This window comes from Capra hircus, chromosome 3 (genome assembly GCF_001704415.2).
Source record: "Capra hircus breed San Clemente chromosome 3, ASM170441v1, whole genome shotgun sequence".
Classification (NCBI taxonomy): Eukaryota; Metazoa; Chordata; class Mammalia; order Artiodactyla; family Bovidae; genus Capra; species Capra hircus.
Window position 1 is genome coordinate 67,593,111 of NC_030810.1, and position 18,856 is coordinate 67,611,966.

Sequence of the window (18,856 nt, forward strand, 5' to 3'; positions counted from 1 at the left end):
AGGACTCCCCATGGCCCCTTGGTCACTCCGTATTTTGGCAAAAAGACCCAGAAGAGAACTGGGAGACCACAGTCTTCACCTGGGACCACTCCTTGTTTGCACTAGGACTTTCTTCCACCTGTATTCTCAGAGTTTATCTGGGTTTAAAGGAAAAGAGAGAAGATGGTAAGAGGAATTCTACCCCTCATTTATATGGAATGACTCCACTTTTAGCTGTTTCTTTATACTTCTGCATAATGTTTCCAAAAACAATCACAACTCTTCTCCCCCACCCCTTTCCCCTGGGGTTTCTGTTTAGGTGTGGAAGATTGACCACATGTATCTCTCTCCTCTCCCATTTCCATTAAAATAATATTCAAAGAAGAAAACGAAAATTATATAAACACACAGGGACAAGGACACAGGAAAGGAGACAATGGGTAAGAAAAGCTAAGATATTTTTGGTAGATGGGAAGTAAACGGAGAGTGGTAAATGATTCAGCAGAGAGAGGAAGTTAAAATACAAAGATTCACAGGGGATAAACACCCATAAGAAATGAGCAGATTCAGCCAACAAAACTCCAGAAAAAAAGAATCAAGGTTGGACATCAGGTACAACATGATGGGATTAGGAAATAAGGAGATATAGTAGAAATCAGGGAGAATTAGAGGAAGGTATGTTAGGATATGGGCTTCCCTGGTGGCTCAGAGGTTAAAGTGTCTGCCTGAAACGCGGGAGACCCAGGTTCGATTCCTGGGTCGGGAAGATCCCCTGGAGAAGGAAATGGCAACCCACTCCAGTATTCTTGCCTGGAGAATCCCATGGGCGGAGGAGCCTGGTAGGCTACAGTTCATGGGGTGGCAAAGAGTCGGACACAACTGAGCTACTTCACTTCACTTCACTTCACTTCATGTTAGGATTTGGAGCTTTTGGACTCCTGAGGCCACTGCATGAATGCATGCTTCAGTTGCCTGCCAGGTTCCTCTGTCCATGGGCTTCTCCAGGTAAGAATACTGGAGTGAGTTGCCATGACCTCCTCCAGGGGGTCTTCCCAACCCAGGGATCAAACTTGTATCTCCTGTGTCTCCTGCATTGGGCAGATTCTTTACCCACTGAGCCACCTGGGAGGCCCCCTGGAGCCACTGCACAATCCAAACAACCAGATTCTATTCCTCGCCTCTCTCCTCCCACCACCTCCCACAATTCACCACACTCCTCCACATTCACCTCAGAAAATAGAGATTTAATCTCTGAAAAGGCTGAATCAAGGAGGCTCTGGATTGGGGAACATGGCCACATCAGAGGGCAAAGGATGAGGTGTAAAGGCCAAAAATAGGGCATTAAGTGACAGCAAGTATATTGATTAGAGAGAACTTAGCACTGTTTCCCTCAACTGTCCACAGATTGAGAAATCCAGTCATAAAGTGCCCAGGAAGGAATCTGGAGGAGTCTACTCTTAAGAAAATGAAGAATCCCAGAGAAAAGGCTATGAATATGTGGACATATGAAGTTCCTTCAACTAAAAAGCCAGCTCACCACTTACTTACCTACCAGAAAACCCACAAATGCGAAGGAATCTTGCATAATCCATGCAAAGTCCATGCAAAGGAATTTTCCATAATCTTTTTAGCACTTCATTCTTAAACATGAACAGAGGGTCAAGGATTTCCATGCATCTAAGGGAAACCTTCAAAATCAAAGAGACTAACATGAAAAACAGAAGAGAGAAACTATGGCCTTTGCAATATGATGCTAAGGGAAGGGATGCGGTAGAGCCTAGGAACAGCTCTTTTTTTGTTGTAGTACAAAATGGATGCTTTAAACCAGTGGATCTTGACCTTGCTTGCACCACAATCACCTGGGAGCTTTAAAAATGCTGATTGATGTCTGGGCCCCACCTCCAGAGAGTCTGATTTAATTAGTCTGAGGTGAGGCCTGGGTATTGAATTTTTAAAAACTTCCCAAGTGATTTTGACATACATCCAAGTTTAAAAACTGCTATCTTAAACTATGGATATATTTTACTTAGATTGAAACACAAAAAGTTAATTTTCATTAAAATATTATACTGCTTTTTTAAAATAGAAAAAAAATGGGTTATAGGATCTATCCTGGCACTCTTGTTTGGGGAAGCACACTGAATGAAACCGCCCACCCTGGCCAGGCACCATAGTAACCATTTGATGAGTTGGTTTGACAGGAGATCCTGGTAAGGAATGCAGAACTAATAAGCCACCATCAACCAGAATTTGGGAAAGGTAAAAAGGTGACACCATGTGTCCAACCACCTCCCAGAACCCTCGTTGGCAACCATCTTGGCTGAGCATTGTGTGCACCACCAGAAAGGACTCTGAGTCAGAATGATTGGCCAAAGACAACCCAGAAACTAACCCTATTACCATAATACCCGAGACTGTGAGCCATGCAGCAGAGCAGTTCTCCTGGGTTCCCTTACCCTATTGCTCTCCACCCGGGTGCCCTTTCCCAATAAAGTCTCTTGCTTTGCCAGCACATGTGTCTCCTCAGACAATTCATTTCCGAATGTTAGACAAGAGCCAGCTTTCAGGCCCTGGAAGGGGTCCCCCTTCCTGCAATACTCTAGGTGCTGCCATCTCCCCCGGATCATTTTTTAGCTCCCACAGTTAAGTGCCCATACCCACACACACCTTGACCCTCCCTGTGGACCTCGGTTCTCTTTCCTTTGCTTGTTGTTCCTTACTCATCCCACTTTGAGTACTTTCATAGTTAATTATTTTTCTTTGCCTATTGATACAGAAAGTGTCCTCGTATGTCCTGCCCGATCCCACTCTGCCATGATCACCCAGCATAATGCAAGGTCTTCCCTCACCAATCTTTTACCATTGCTTGCTTTCTGTCTCATTTATGTCATGATGAATGCCTTCACTGTTGTGGACATCCAAAAATAGCTAGGAAGTCATCTGGCCATTCAAGTTTGTCTAAACTCCCCAAACTTGGAATTGTATGAACACACCACATTTTTAGGAGCCTTGTGGGCCACAGTCCCTGAGGTCTCAAAGAGTCAGACTCGACTGAGCGACTAACACAAGAACAGAAGGTGCATTTACCACAAACATTGTTCTTGTTATTTTCTTTAATCTTTACGGCAACTATGTGAGGTGAAATATCAATATCCTTACTTCACAATGTGCGCAAATAGTCTCAGAGAGACTGACTGACAAGCCTGGTGTTGTCCAGGCAGCAAACAGCAGGGCTTGGACCTAAATTTGGGTCTTTTAGGTCTGCTCTAGTTTTAGAACAACACCTCTGCCCTTGTTTTGAGACTTAATTTGGGCAAATGTTCTTGCTTTCCCAATAGATGCTTAATATCATGAAAATGAGAACCATATATTACAATTAAAACATCTAGTAATTGGTACAAATTCAGTGCCTTGTACATTACAGGCACTCTAAAGGTATTTGCTTATTTGATTGTGGTAATAATAACTGGGAATATTTACTGTGCCAGGTCATTACAGGGATTTTCTTATTTAATCATTGCAAGAAGTATATGAATTGGTAAATTATTATTCTCCTTTTAAAAATCAATAACCAAGCTGGAGAATGTAAAGGGACATGCACAAAGTCACACGGCCTGTCAGGGTAAAGCTGAGGCTGAATTCAGAAATGATGGAGTTCAGAGCTCAGAACTTCCTTGCCTCATTTCACCTCCATGTAAAATCACCAAGACTGGCTCTTGTTATGAAGCCCTCTCAATCCAGATTTAGATTCCCTAAAACACAACTGGAAGTGAAGATAGGACAAAATGTTACTCATCTGGTGGTTGGTATTCACCATGGCAGGCTCAGAGTACTGTTCTAATGAAGGCCCACACAAATAAACAAACCAGTGTGTCAACCTTTGTCTTGCAGTCCATCCCTGCTTCCTAAAAATAGTGCAAGTCCAAGAAACACTAATGGATTTGTCAATCAGACCTTTAAATCTCAGGAAAAAGAAAAAAAAAAATCTGCAAACAATGTTTGAACCTTGGCCTCAAAAGTTTTAGAAAATAAATGCACACACACACACACACACACACACAAATACTCACACACACGGGTTTTTTTGGGCACATGGCAATGGTTGTGAAGTAAATATATCCCACTGCACTGATCTTACATCTTGTCACATTAATGTTTCAGAGCACTCAATATAAATATTAAAACTAATAGCTTCACTCTTCAGCTATTACTCCTCCATCCCCTGAAATCATCATAAAACTTTCAAAGCCTTTTAGAACATTTACACACTTGAATCTGATGGTGGGGAAAGGAGATTCACACAACGCAGCCCATAAGCTTAAATAATAGTGAAGAGCTGTTTATGGAATATGCTTTATTTATTCATCATTTCAAGTAAAGTTTCCGTTTTGATGGAGGAGAAAAAAAAAATCAAAGTATAGCTGTCAAGGGAGAAGCCTGAAGTATTGCTTTTCTATACTGAGGACTTGCAGAAAAAAGAAGTCCATGAGAATCTCAGTCCAAGGTCAATCAATGCTAAGGCTGTGGGTACGTAAACAGCTAATGGATTGTAAAGACACATAGCAGTGTTATGAATTTTTAAAGAGCAACTCTTCAGCACAGAACCCCATAAATCAATGATGACTTATTGGCTGGATCAATTATGCAAACTTTTAAAACATTTAATGACAGGTAATGAACAGGTCTCTGGAGGACACCAGTCAACAGAGTTTTTGCAGTTGTAGTTACATCTGCTTAAGTGAATTGAGCAGAGACAGTCATTCCTAGGAAGTAATTAAAAGTTAAATCTAAGAGGCTGCCCAAAGTGAAAGTGCATAATTGCTGTAGGCTTCTTACATACCTTAGGTAGCTAGGGAAATGGGTTGCCTCCTGATGTATTTATAGACAGTCCAGTTTGGTTTTAGACTAGGGTAACTTTTCCAGCAAGTTCCTATTTCTAAGCATTTATCTGAAGGTTTTTTTTGGCAAAGCAATCTGAGCAGCAACGAGAAAGAGTTTTTGAAAGAAGAAAATGTATAGTATGGGTGATGACACAGATAGGTGCTTATAATTACTTATTTTGAAATCAACTTTGGAGGAATAGACAAACAGGCAGAGATGGGTGATACTGCAAGATTCTGTTCCATCTGGAAGCACAGGATCTAAAGATAAATGTGGATTGACTAATCCCACAGAAAGCCTCTCATCATCACTTACGGCATTACAGCGCTTTAATTGCATATTAAAACAATGACCCGGTGAAACATGAAGGACTTTGGAGAGGAGATTCCTGAACTTAACAGTCCTTTAGAGTTTAAACACTGATTTTTTTTATTGTATAACTTCAAATAAGTCTTAAGATTATGAGAAAGACAGAAGTTAAACATGCCATTCCATCCTAAGCATGGTTCTTTACATTTAAACCACTGACACTGAAGCCATTTTCTGAGTTAATATAGTTAAAGCATCACTCAGAACAGATAAAGCCTTCCAACAGAACCGGAAAACACTAAAAATTCTGTATTGCTCACTCATTTTACTGCTCAGCAGAAGGATGTTAAAAAAGGAAACGTATAAAGGAAGTTGGTTGTAGAGCACCTGAGTTTAAGGATCTCTGCCCTGGGACTGTTTCCTGTGTTGGAGAAGCTTCTTTAGAATTGTGACTGGATTTTCAAAATACTTTTAGTTAAGAAGGGTGAAAGAAAATATCTTAATCACATTACTGATGTTTGGTTGTTTCCTTTTCTCAAGAGGCTTTGCTAACTACCAAACTCACATAAGAAGTTTGACTCTCTGTGTATGTTTAGTAGAGTTAGGCTTCCCTGGTAAAGAAGATCAGAAGAGACGTTGGCATCATTTCTATCCTCAAATTGTGAATACGCTTACTGTCATATTCATATTCATGACTAAGTAAAATGAGTCAATTTCTCTGATATCCAGATCTTTTATTAAAATGTATACATTATACTTTGTACTGATAAATAAATAGGAACCCATGGTTAAGCAGTAAACAGACATGGTTTCAAATCATAGATCTGATATTTACTGACTGTATAACTGTAGGTGAGTTTCCTAACTTCTCTTGTTTTATATCCTCATCTGTAAAGTGTATAGCATAATTCATACCTTGAAAAAAAACATCTAGCATATGGGTATCCAATAATGGCAGTAGTTATTATCTGTCAAATCTAAAATATCCCTGGGAGCAATAATTACGAAGTAACATCAGTTCAAGGGTTGTTGCAAGATTCAGGGAAATGTCCTTCCACTAAAGAATGTCGCCTTTTAGAATAACAATCGCTATTAACACTGAGGTATTTATCATGTATCAGGTGTTTTACCTGCTCTAGTGCATCCGAGTCTGTCAACTCTTTGATACAAGCATTACTATGACTTTTGTACAGATGGGATCTTTGAAGCTCAAAGAAATTAGGAGACTTGCCCAAAGCCATCTAGATATAAAATGGCAGAATCAGTATTCAAAAGTAGATCAAACTGGGTTTGGCCAGAGGCCACTAGGCCGTGATGCTGAGCTTTAATTGGCTAAACAAGTGACTAAAAATACTACACCTAAATTTTTCTCCCTTTAGAAAAAAAAGAACAAGTTTTACCATAGTGAATTTCTCCTAATTGTCTAGGCAAACAAATAAAGATTATAATACTGGTCATGAGGTTGAAATTTATCCGAGGTATGAAGGAGCGAGAGGCGACGGTGGGCAGCTTTAGTGCACGTACATGACGTGCCCAGTAATTCTATCAGACAGGAGTCGTGCTGTGAGTAATAAATGGTCTGTTTCTCTGACCCAGGGGTCTTGTGTCTTCTGTCAGTTTATGTACATAAAACAATGGCAGGCTAACTTGTTAGCTTCCAAGTAGGGTAAAATCTCAGACCCTTCACAGTTTCTGACTTAACACTGAGGAGGAGAGGTCATAACTGTCATACTTCCACATGGAAGGAAGCATCAGAAGTGTCCCCTGACACATGAGTTCTCAGAGTTTCCTGGCAGAACGAAAGGTGGGGCGTGGGATGGTGGAGACAAAACTTTCAGAACATCTTCTGCTGGGGCCTCTGTTCTCCTCAAGAGAAGAGCTAAAGAGAGAGACGTAAATTAAAACCCAGTCAAATGTCACTGCACATTAAACAAACGGCAAATATGAAAATGTTGGCCAGGACTTCCCCAGAAGTCCAGTGGTTAACACTCTGTGCTTCCACTTCAGGGGGCATGGGTTCGATTCCTGATCTGGGAGCTAAGCTCCCACAGGACTTGCAGCAAGGCCAAACACACACACAAAAATGAAAGAAGTGAAAAGAAAATGCTGGATAACCAAAGTGGTGAGAAAATGTGAGGTGGGAGGACCATACATTCACTGCTGGTGAGAGTGTAAATGGGAGTGATTTACTCTTGAGAGAGTAATTTGGCAATACTAATAAAGTTGAAGATACCAACTCAGAGTTCTTGAAATTTTACTCCTAAAGGTATACTCTGAAGAAACTCTTACAGAAGTTATATATATAAGAATGTTTATTATAGCACTGTTTGTAAGTGAAAATAGAAAAAAATTTAATATCCATGAAGAGGAGAATGAATAAATTAAGGTAAATTCATGCTACATAGAAGCTTAAATGAATAAACAAAATGACATATAACAATATGGATAAATCTCAAACACATAATATTAAACTAATGAAAGTATTAATAAGTTGGTGACACATACTTAGAGTATAATGCCATTTGTATAAAATTCTAGAACATATGAAAAAATGATAAATATTTTAGGGCAGCATTCCCCAAATTTTTTGGCCCCAGGGACCGGCTTTGTGGAAAAGAATTTTTCCAGGGACTTGAGGTGGAGCGATTGTTTTCAGGATGGTTCAAATGCATTACATTTATTGTGCACTTTATTTCTAATCTAATGCTGCTGCTATCTGACAGGAGGTACTGGTCTGTGGTCCGGAGGTTGGGGAACCCTGTTTTAGGGATACATTCACATGCAATAAAAGCATGCACAAGGTGGGTATTTGATAATAGGAGGACAAATGGAATGGCATAAGGAAGGGCATATGGAGGTTCTTAAATTATTGCTGTGATATGTTATTTTTTAAGCCTACTGGCAATGACTGAATGGGGCTTCCCTGACAGCTCGGTTGGTAAAGAATCTGCCTTCAATGCAGGAGATCCTGGTTCAATTGCTGAGGAATGAGTGAAGTACTTGTTACACTTCCTTCTATATCTTTTGTGTCTGAAATATTTCATAAAAACTTGTGAAGAGTATCATTTATATCAGAAAAGGACAGATAAGATTTAGGGAACTATATCATAATAACTTAATGATAAAAAGATTTCTACCTCAGAAGATGAAGAATCGTAATGTAAGAATGAATTGACTTGATCATCCATGAGTTGGACAATGCATTTCTGAAATCATCAATCATTTCTATAGTATTGGATACAATTCTAGAAAATTTCTTCCTTCTGTTTTGAGTTTTTTGAGCTATTTGAAAAGTTCTTAACTTATTATAGTGTATTATTCATGAATGATAATGCAATTAATAATATACAAATTAATTAATATTTGTTAATAGTGCATGCATGCATGCATGCTAAGTCACTTCAGTCATGTCTGATTCTTTGTGACCCTGGGGACTATAGTCCACAAGGCACCTCTGTTCATGGGGATTCTCCAGGCAAAAATACTGGAGTGGGTTGCCATGCCCTCTACCAGGCGACCTTCTCGATCCAGGGATTGAACCTAGGGTCTCTTACGTCCCGCGCACTGGCAGGCAGGTTCTTTACCACTAGCGCCACCTCACTTAAGTCAGGAAGTAATGTCTTGGAGTTTATCTTGGCAACAAATGGCCACACATCTACCCTAAAGGATCAAGTGTATGTTTCTGAGGAGGAAAGATTATTCCGATTATTATTCTTTCACAACTATCAAGCGAAAACATTTAAAAAAAAATTCTAGTTTCTGATGAACAATTTTGAATGTCTTTAAAATGGATACATAAACCAAATCATAATTTTCCCATGGAAGAAAGTGTCCCAGATACTTTTTCTGAATTTCTGAGACTGAAATTTTGTGACCTCAGTATCTCCATCTTAAGGACAATTTGGGGGACCACCATATCAATTCCTTCTTATCATGATCATGCTTCAAGGAAAAGTGAGATGAAAGTGTGACCTGGTGTGGCCCGCTTACGATCTGACACATAGCCTCATCTTAAATCACAGGACTTGATACTGTGATCATTTCAAGCTGTGTATCTGGATTTAGGGATACTATCACCATTGGCAGGATATACTTGATCCTCTATATTTTACTGTTTACTTCCTCTCTGAAGCTTCAAAATATATCCCATACTCAATGGCCCCTGTACTCCCTAACCTTGAGCTTGTTAATAACATTTACAAGGTATCATTAAACAAGTATGATCTGGTTCCGGTAGGAGACCAAGACTAAATTGTTGCTTCTAATGTTTACCCAGTTTGGCAGTTAAAGGATCAGGAAAGAGGGCTAAGAAGGAAATGTGTACAAGCCACAAACTGCACTCCCTGCAAGCCATCTCTAGCTCTGCAAAGAGAAGATTCTAGACCCTTTCAGGTTTCAAACTTCATCTGGGGTTCCTTCTTGGATAGACCAGCACCAGTTCAGAAAAACACCTGCTCCTTGAAATTGAAGTGGTAAAGCCACCAACTTGCTGGAAGTATTCCGACTTCCAAAGTACTGATCACTTATGATGACAGACTGCTCTGTCACCTGGAAAAACAACTGAGAGTTTATTGACCCTTGAATTAAAAAAGATTTAAGACCAAGACACAGTACAATTTACGAAACAAAACTAGACTCAACAAAACATCCACCAAGACTCCTCTCTGAAAATATTCACAGACTGTTGAAGCTGAGAGGTGAGCTAGAAATCAATCCTCTTTCCTCCTATTTTACAGTAGAGGAAAAGAGGCTCAGAAAAGGTGTATCATTTAACAAAGGCCAGGGAGCCAGTTAATGGGAAAACAAAGACTAAAATTAGTCTTTGGACAAGTGCAACTTCCTCTACCATGTTCAATTCTGAGATGAATAATGTCATTTACTTATCAGTGGTATTATAGAGTGATTGTTATAGAAGTGATTTCATAGCCCAAGAAAAAAATGAAGATACAGCAAATGTGGAAAGAGGTAAGAGAGTCGCTATGATTAAATGATTAAGATATGCGTTATATGAGTTTTAAAAATGAAAGGAGTTACTTTGTTGGGAGAAGAAAAGTGAAGTCGCTCAGTCGTGTCCGACTCTTTGCGATACCGTGGACTGTAGCCCACCAGGCTGCTCCATCCATGGGATTCTCTAGGCAAGAATACTGGAGTGGGTTGCCATTTCCTTCTCCAGGGGATCTTCCCGACCCAGGGATCGAACCCAGGTCTCCTGCATTGCAGGCAGACGTTTTAACCTCTGAGCCACCAGGGAAGCCCCCTGGGAGAAGAAAAGAGAGAGGAAATAAAGAGCTTGTTCTCCCTTTCCATGAAGTTCTGACTTATTCCACAGAGAGTTTAGCAGGAAAGATTTTATTTGAACACAAAGAACTTTGGGTAATGTTTTAAACAGTGTTAATGATTATTGATGGGCTTCCCAGATGGCCCTAGTGGTAAAGAACCTGTCTGTCAATGCAGGAGACGTAAAAGACACAGGTTCAGTCCCTGGGTTGGGAAGATCCCCTGGAGGAGAGCATGGCGCTCCACTCCAGTATTTCTTCTGCCTGGAGAATCCTATGGACAGAGAAGCCTGGTGGGCTACAGTCCATAGGATAGCAGAGTCAGACATGGCTGAAGTGACGGAGCATGCATGCATCCAATGATTATTGCCAAATATCTTGGTCTTAAATTTTTTTAAATTCAAGGGTCAATAAACTCTTAGCTGCTTGTCCAGTTATATCCACTGAGTGCTTGGCTGCATTTGCTCTTTAACTTCAGAAATTCAAGATTTAATATTATTCCAGCTTTACTAATAATAAAGAGAAACTGGGTGACTTTGCTAAAGAAAAGTTCATATTAGGATTCCTCTTTGATGTAAAGAAAATCAGGTTCCTCTGTTCTCGGTTCTCTCCTGACCTGCCTGAGCCTATGCTAGGTCTCTGCTGTATGAGGAGCTGTGGACTGATTCAGTAAGAGGACTGATACTGTATGGGATGGTCTCTGAGTCATCCCAGGAGTGCAAAGGGTTTAGTCAGGCATTTTGTATTTTGTTCAATTAAATTCATAAATCTTCCGTTGATGACCCACTGTGTGCCAGAAACAGAGCTAATGGGTCACTTTCAAATGAGACAGGCTTTACCATCATGGGGCTTCAGTCTAGGGGAATAGACAGGCCTTAGCAAATTACTTCAAATGTGATGAACACCATTCAAGGTGAGCTAGATGGGGAGAAAAACCTAGGTAAAGTCAATGTAGCTTTTACTTTGGCCTGGATGAGTCAATTTCTGTTTCATGGGACAAAATAAAATTTAAAGACCATTGCTTCTTAAGAAATACTTACTCATTCACTTTTGTAAGTAAATACTTAGGAAAATACTTCATTGGCCTAATTTTTTTTGTATCAGTGCAAAATAATCTTAATTACTAAAGGGCTGTTAAAAATCTGTGGAATGGTTAATTTCATACACTTAAGTATAGAATTTTGGAGGGCTTCCCACATGGCTCAGTGGTAAAGAATCTGCCTCCCAAAGCAGGAAATTCACAAGATGTGGGTTCCATCCCTGGGTCAGGAAGTCCCCCTGGAAAAGGAAATGGCAACCCCCTCCAGCATTCTTGCCTGGAAAATCCCATGGACAGAAGAGCCCAGCAGGCTACAGTCCATGGGGTCACAAAGAGTCAGACACGATTGAATGACTGAGCACGCACACATAGAATCTTTATACACTCCCTGTATTTTGTGGGGATGTAGACTAGGACATTATACTTTTTCATTTTATTAGGCATCATGGTTGATCCTGAACCGAGTCAAAGCACTCATTAAATAGGCATTATGGTGGGTTAGTGACGTCATGGCTTGGGCTTTGCCTGAGCTTCCCCAGAGAGAAGGCCTGACCCTGTAACAGAAGCTTGCTTGCCTGTAGCTTTCCAGTGTAGACGAAAGCGGGGAACAGAGAAGAGTGAAAGTGGGAGGAAGCCCACTCCAACAGGATATTATTGAGCTGATTGCTGCTATGGGCAGCTGGGGTTCCTTCCCCTAAGGACAGTCTAGGAGACACTGCGAGTGCACCTTAAAATTACCAGCGTGCCGCTTTTATCCCTGGATCCTCACCCACAGCAGAGAGGGCTGTCTTCTCCATCATGGCTGAGCAGGCCTGGCAATCGTCCAGGCCCTAGTGACAGAGCGGTCTAGGACACAAAGCAAGATGACACGAGCATCTGAGGTAAGGTGCAGTCAGGCTCCACCTGGCTGTGGCAATGTCTAGGAAAGGGACAGCAGTCCCTCACAAAGGACTATTAAGAATAGTTCCTTCAAAACTATAATTCAAAAAGTAGCAGCGCTATTTACAATAGCCAAGACATGGAGACAGCCTAAAGGTCCATCGACTGAGAAATGGATAAAGAAGATGGATATTACTCAGCCAGAAAAAAGAATGAAGCAATGCCATTTAGAGCAACATGGGCACAACTAGAAATTATTATCCTAAGTGAAGGAAGTCAGACAAAGAAAGACAAATACCATATGATATCACTTCTGTGTGGAGTCTAAAACATGACACATGAACTTATCTATGAAACAGAAACAGACTCACAGACATAGAGAATGACTTTCAATCGCCTCAGAGGTGGAGGAGGTGGGGATGGATGGATTGGGAGTTTGGGATTAGCAGATACAAACTGTTATATACAGGGAAGATAAATAATAAGATTCTACTGTATAGCACAGGGAACTATATTCAATATCCTGCCAATCATAATGGAAAAGAATATGAAAAATGTGAATATATGTATAGCTGAATCACTTTGCTATACAGTAGGAATTAACAACATTGTCAATCAACTATATTTCAATAAAATATAGTTTCTTTCCGTACTGGTCACAGCATATACAATGTCTAGCAATTCAATTGGAAATATAGAATTTTTCATTCTGAAGCTTCTTGGGAATAATTCAGTGAATTCAGGATACAAAAGGGACCGCATGGTGTTAGCAGGCTTAGCAGTTTAATGAGTATTTGTTAGCTAGAGCTTTAGAGAATAACAAGGAATCATTTCAAAATGCTGATGTTAGTGGACTGACCCCAAGATTTATTCATGTATCTATCAGACCAATGTTCTCAAACCCCTTCTATGAGCTACATTCATGATGGATACTGGGGATAGAAACTGAATAAGATATGATTACTTTCCTCAAAGAGAGCTCAGTCAGTGGTAGATAAAATTAAATAGATAAAGAACTCCCCAAATAAACTCTGAGCCATATCACAGATTTGAAGAGAGTGAGAAGAGCACAACCCACTCTTCCTGGGATGTTGGGAAGGAGTCACAGAGAAGGGTGTTGGGGGCCAGGACTAAAGACATTTTTACTGTAAACATAAGCTTTTCTTTTCCTTTATACATAGTTGTTACTTGTTGGATACATACAAAAACATAAGAATGGATGTCCTAATGATTAATGATGTGGTGCTAACGTACATGAAGTCAGCCCTGTCTTCAAACAGTTCACATTTCAGTTTTCCGAACAGAATGGTTAGATTCCATCACACTTCTTCTTAGTTGCTAAGAACTTCATAAATTCCTCTTTGTAATTTGACTTGCTTTCAGACAATAATTGTTAACTGATAAATAGGAGAATTGTCAGGTGTGGAATCAGTAGTGAGAAAAAGATAGTTTCTCTGTTGCATTTGCAAAGAATCCTCGATAAGACCTCTGATCCCATTAAGGATATAAACTCTCAGATGGAGTTGATGACAGCCTCATGGGCTGCCTGAGTCCTCCCCAGGTAGGCTGTACTCAGAGCATGCTCAGCCAAAGGGGGATGAAATCAGTGAAAGAATTTCATGGCCTCCAAGAAAATTACTGTTGAGAGATGACCTAGTTCTTCGATTGGTATCACCAGAAGACAGGCCTCTTTGAGAAACGGATATAATGACGACTACCAGCTGCTTAAAATTTTCTGTATTATATGCATTTGCTTTCAAATGACTTTAGTGTTTTAGCATAAACCACCACTTTCTGGATCTGGGCTCTAGGCATTTTTAAAGCAACAGGCATAGGCGGGCCTGGCAAAGCAGTGAGCCACTCTGCATCTCTCGGGATGGATGAAGCATTTTTGCTTGGATCCCTTAATGATTCCAGGCCAAGAAAGCCATATGAGTAGATTAGTGATTCCAAACGGAATTCTTTCCTCTCCATTGTGTTCATTCACAAGGACCGCAGATAGCAGTGCAAGATTAAACCCTCGGACCCTGAGCTCTGGTTGCCACTTTCCCATCCTTGGCCCACACAATTCCTTGCATGGATGTGCTTTGGACTTAACTCATTCTCATGTCTACAGTGACTTGTGCAAACTCTTGAAAGAATCCTACTTTGTTCCTATGAAAGATCTAGATGTTTGTGAAGAAAGTATTATGGGAGTTGAAAAGGTAAAACAGAAAACTAGAGCAGAAACCATAACACTCTTTGCAAATGAATGAAATTCCACAGGATTCTTTGTTGATTTGCTACCAGCGCTATAACCTGGAAGTCTCCTCCCTCTCCCCATCCACTCCCCAGATTGTTATCTTTAACCACCCCCCCCCCCCCATCCTCTACTTGCGCCATTTGCCCTTGGACAGGGAAAGACTGTGGATACCATATTGCAAAGATATAATAACAATAGCAACAGCAGAAAAATTTTTAAGTTGAACTCTTTACTGGGTTCTTACTAAGTGCCAGGTACTATTCTTGGCAATTTTACACATTAACTTAGTTAATTCTCACAACAGTGGCCTGGAAACACACTGTAATAGTCCTCCTTTGTAGGTAAGGGACTGGGGCATAGAGAGTTCAAATAACTGGCCCAAGGTTATACAACTAAATGTGTTCCTCTCTTAGTCACCACTCTTCTGCTTGGGGTAAAGGACCAATTAAGGCACCTATACAATGGACTAATGTTAATTCCTAAATGGAAAATCAGGGATTAGAAAGAGTGGGAGGGAAGAACATCTTATGTCACTTCCAGGGGAAACGATTTAAGACATTTAACCTCTCTAACCCAGTAACATCCTTTTGGAATGTGTGAGTTCTGAGTCATCCTCAGGGTGCCCCGCATCCAACAGATGACACTAAATACTTGGCCATAGCAACTTGAATGCATTCCTCCATGTGGATAATACCTTTGGGAAAATGGTGAATGGTAAGTTCCCATCATACACCTTTCCAGGGACCCACACAAGGTCACATTTGTCCACATGTGGGGGTGTTACTGGCTGCTGCAGGCAGGTGGGTCAGATAAAGTGTAAAGTCTAACTGGCATTGGGATCTCATTCTGACCCAAGGTAAGTGGAACAGAGCCAGTTTGTGGTTTCTACATGCCTTTGTTGTTTAGTCATTAAGTCATGTCCGACTCTTTTGTGACCCCATAGACTATAGCCCACCAGGCTCCTCTGTCCACAGAATACTCCAGGCAAGAATACTGGAGTGGGTTGTCATTTTCTTCTCTAGGGTATCTTCCCGACCCAGGAATCAAACCTGACTCTCCTGCATTACAGGTAGATTCTCTACCACTGAGCCATTTGGGAAGCCCTCCACATGCCTTTGCTGCTGCTGCTGCTAAGTCGCTCCAGTTGTGTCCGACTCTGTGCGACCCCATAGACGGCAGCCCGCCATGCTCCTCTGTCCCTGGGATTCTCCAGGCAAGAATACTGGAGTGGGCTGCCATTTCCTTCTCCAATGCATGAAAGTAAAAAGTGAAAGTGAAGTCGCTCAGTTGTGTCTTGACTCTTAGCGATCTCATGGACTGCAGCCTACCAGGCTCCATCCTTGGGATTTTCCAGGCAAGAGTACTGGAGGGGGTTGCCATTGCCTTCTCTATACATGCCTTTGGCCCAAAGGAAAAACTCTGGGAATTTAGCTTTACTGGGACCTTATCATCCCACATTCCTTCTTAGAGATATACTCACCATGAAGAACCTGTGATGGGTGTCATCTGGAAGAGCTTCTTGAAGGAGCTCCTGGAGCTTCATCATTTTTGCTATGCACCCCTGGAGGTACGTGTGGGCTCAGCTGCTCAGTCGTGTCCAACTCTGCAACCCCATGGACTATAGTCCACCAGGCTCCCCTGTCCATGTAATTTTCTAGGCAAGAATACTGGCGTAGGTTACCATTTCTTTCTCTAGGAGATCTTCCAGACCTAGGACTGAACCCACGTCTCCTGCGTCTCCTGCACTGGCAGGGAGATTCTTTGCCCTGAGCCACCTGGGAAGCCCTGGAGGATCAGTGTGCAAATATGGGCAGAGATGAAAGATTCCCACCACTCAGTCTAACTCTGACTGTGGGCTTAGGTTGGGTTTGCAGAATGACTTACTGTTTTTAGTAACTGAGAGTTGAGTATAACATGGTAGACCTCTTAGAGAGGTCACCCACAAAGCTGGGTCCCTTTGAGTCCTTTGGGGAACTCCATGAGAGGGAGCAGTGGAGCTCCATTGGCTCAAAATGGGCAGTTGGCACTGAGGGCTGAGCGCTGGTGCCCACCTGCTGACCAGCAGCCCAAAGCAGAAATGGTGCACCACGCTCTGTGCCTGCATGCCCCATGTGTGTGCTTCGGGCATTTGGGAAGAGGCAGCCCCACATCATAAAAACTCCCTGAAAGCCACTGAGGTACCTCTGCAAGAAAGGTAATGGACTGTACTGAAAGCCTAGCTTTGACTGATGTGAGGTTTGGGACTCTACCCAGGTAAGAATCCATGCAGCAAGGAGACCAGAGAAGGCGAATGACCCGGGGTAGGGCCAAACTGTTTACCAGCAGATGTGTTTTTGAAAATCTTCCTTAACTGGTCATGGCAGCGGAAAATATCCTGCTGTTAAACGCATCTGCAATCCGCTGCTCTCCCAGTCCACCTACAAAAATTTTGACCTTTAAAGAAATGATGGAGAAGCTGGTGATTTTTTTCTATGGCATTGAAGCTCAGTCTATTTTAGGCTCCAAGGCAATTGCAGCCCTCTTTGCTCCCTATTTCGCATCACTTTTAAGTCTTGTCCTGGCCACTACAAACCCTTCAGCACTTCTCTCTGTGCAATCACTCGAGTCAAGATCTGTGATTTGCAGATGACATGTACATTTCTTGGCTGATGGTTACAGATGACATGTACATTTCTTGGCTGATGGTTGCTGAAGCAGTTTGTAAATCTAAGGCAGTTGAGGAGTCAGGGGTGGCGGAAGAGCAGATTACAACTGGAAAACTGTAATGCCACCCTAAATTTCTATTTTCATGCAAGTGTATAACTTCTTTCTCATTATTTTGATTGGAAGAAAAGTAACTCAGTATTCCTGTTGGTATGAATTACTGTATCCATGTTCTTGATGATCAAGCAATTGGCTGATTTCTGCTGTTTGTCACTCCTAAGAGAGTGCAGTACCTTAGAAACCTGGGTTGGGGAATGGGCATTATTAAAAATTTTCACCCCCCAAAAGTCCAAATACAAAGATAAAAATCTTAGGCTCTTCTTATTATGACAATCTGTTATAAGGATGCATCAAATGACATTCAGCTTCCTGAGCTTTAAAACAATGATGGGTGCATTCTGGATCATCTTTCATGTATCTATTAACTAAATATGAGCAAATATTTGCTCATACCAAATCATGAGCAAAGTTATTTCAGTGTCATTTATTGAAACATTCACTCACTTAAAAAAGACCACCTTAATGAAAAATAAGGCTTACTTTGTTTTTAAGCAGACATGACATGTATATTAATATAATGTGATCTGAAACACATATTAATGAGATTTGCATCAGAAGGATTATTGAGGTTCTGTGTTCAGACACTGAGAAAAGCCAAATGGGTGTATCATGCCCCTATTCCTAATCTTCAAAAGCAAATTTATTGAAGTGTCTCAATTTTGCCACACACCCTAATATCTGCATATGGGTCCAGATTCCTAATCCTGTTACACTATGAGGCTGCAGATTAACAGAATGTATAAACAATGCCTCTGTCACTACAGATGAATACAGACTGCTAAATCAAGTGTGGGTGAGCTTTGTGAGAGTGATTCCTTATCTCAGGGAGACTTTGCACTAAACGTTGTCCAAATCCTGAAAAAACAAAAATAAAGAAGCAGTGGTAGCCTCTGGTATTTTTTCCCTTCATCTAATTCAAAGGAAGTTCATTGTTGAGTGGAAGCTACCATATAACTGCTTCAATAACAAATAAGAAGCAAAGAAAAGGAATTAACATGTAAAGAAACTTCCATCATGTCTTAGATGTTTAACAGGCATTATTCCAGTTCATAAGAAATCAATAAAATAAGTATTCATTGAGATTTCACATTCAGTGTTCTATATTGAAACTGTGGGCTTCCCTAGTAGCTCAGCTGGTAAAGAATTTGCCTGCAATAAGGAGAACCCAGTTTGATTCCCGGGTCGGGAAGATCCACTGGAGAAGGGATAGGCTACCCAACCCAGTATTCTTGGGCTTCCCTAGTGGCTCAGATGGTAAAGAATCTATCTGCAATGCAGGAGACCTAGATTCGACCCCTGGGTTGGGAAGATCCCCTAGAGGAGGCCATGGCAACCTACTCCAGTATTCTTGCTTGGAGAATCCTCATGGACAAAGGAGCCTGGTGGGTTCCTTTGTGGGTGGGTTCCTGGTGGGCTCCAGTCCATGGGGTCGAAAAGAGTCAGACATGACTGAGCGACTAAGCACAGCACAGCACACTGAAATTGTAT

At 41.2% G+C, this 18,856-nt stretch overlaps 1 non-coding gene across 1 annotated transcript; it reads left to right on the top strand.

Annotated features, from left to right (window-relative positions):
- Nucleotides 674–745, top strand: TRNAF-GAA. Its single transcript has one exon. It is a non-coding gene; the product is annotated as a tRNA-Phe (tRNA).